This window comes from Pteropus vampyrus, unplaced genomic scaffold (assembly GCF_000151845.1).
Source record: "Pteropus vampyrus isolate Shadow unplaced genomic scaffold, Pvam_2.0 Scaffold173, whole genome shotgun sequence".
NCBI lineage: Eukaryota > Metazoa > Chordata > Mammalia > Chiroptera > Pteropodidae > Pteropus > Pteropus vampyrus.
The window spans coordinates 1,046,304-1,047,751 of record NW_011888954.1 but is presented as its reverse complement, the minus strand read 5'-3'; positions in this window follow the sequence as shown (position 1 = coordinate 1,047,751).

The following is a 1,448-nucleotide window of genomic DNA, read 5'->3' as shown; positions in this document are numbered from 1 at the left end:
GTTTTATATGCCTCTCAATATTGGCCAATGGCCAGTATAATGTGAAAGTGAGTAGGTTTAGATGCAAAATATGGAGGTTGTGATAGTGATATACAGCTCTTTGCTGCCCTGACTAATCCATGATAGCTTATAAATGAATGAATGGATAGTTATTGGGCTGTCTTTCAGTAAATATGATTCCTCTTAGTCAAATCTTTAATAAGTCTTAAGTAGCAGTTAAGTTGTAAATTTTACTAGATATACCTTGAGGGCAACGATTCTATATATCAAATATCTTTGGCTTTTGTGGTCAGCTCATTTCAGACATATTGAGAAACCAGGACACATGCACCATAGGAGGCCACCCCTCTCAGTACAGAGCCAGGCCTAAGTGGTACACTTAGGCAGGGACAAAATCTTTCCTTAAGATTTAGTTTTGGTTTCATTTCAATGCACATATGAAAGAATAATCAAGCATCAAAGTTATCAGCTAAGTTATAAGGCATGTCCTCAGTTATTCTTGCTCCCCAAATTATAAAGCTGTAATTTTAGCCTCCCCAAAATTATAAAGCCAGATATAACCAAAAGCCTCTTTCTCTGCCCTTAGCCAATTACAACAACCCCTCCCTGCCCCCTCCCCTTACCAACACACACACTTTTGACCTCCCAACACACACACAAACTCTCAGTGGAGCATCATCTCTTAAACTAACTCTTTAGTATATCCTTCAAGATAAAATGATTGCGAAATAAATGCCTATTGATTGAAGGAGTTAACTGGCTATATAGAACTGTTAAGTATAAGGCAATTAAAGTTGGATGGGCAGCTACCACAAAGGATGACTATTAAATTTTTGAAGAGTTGATCCATGGCCCTTCTTTTTCTTGTAATTAGATTACAGGGCCAGCTGTCTATTTAGGTCATTCCTAGTTTGTTACAATAAAACCATGTCATTTACATATATGAGATTGTTTCAATATTAGTGCTCTCCCATCCTGCTCATTCAAACAAGATACCAAGAAGTAACTAAATGTGTTTTTTATTTTGGTGAAGAAAAGTATACAAAATGTGAAAATTTGTTTCAAAGAAAACAATTTAAAGATTTTGTTTCTAATGATGGTTGCTCTCCTCATATAGTATATCCAAATTGTGTATGAGGCACCTTTTCAATTTGAGGTTTACTTCTGAATAGTTTCACAAATCTGTTTCAATTGGTTTTGGCAAATAAAAGAAACATAGCATTATTCAGTTTTCTAATGCAGTTACAAAATGAGTAGCTCTCCCCTAAGACCCCGTTGAAATTAATGGCATGTATCTCTTAAAACTAAAATCAAATGTGTTTGTGAGCTGTGAAAATATTTATTGGAATGACATGCAACTGATAGGTCCATTTATGTAGGAAACACTGGTTGAATAGAATATTTACGAATTATTATTCAAATCTTGATTTAAACCAAATCCAGTCTGT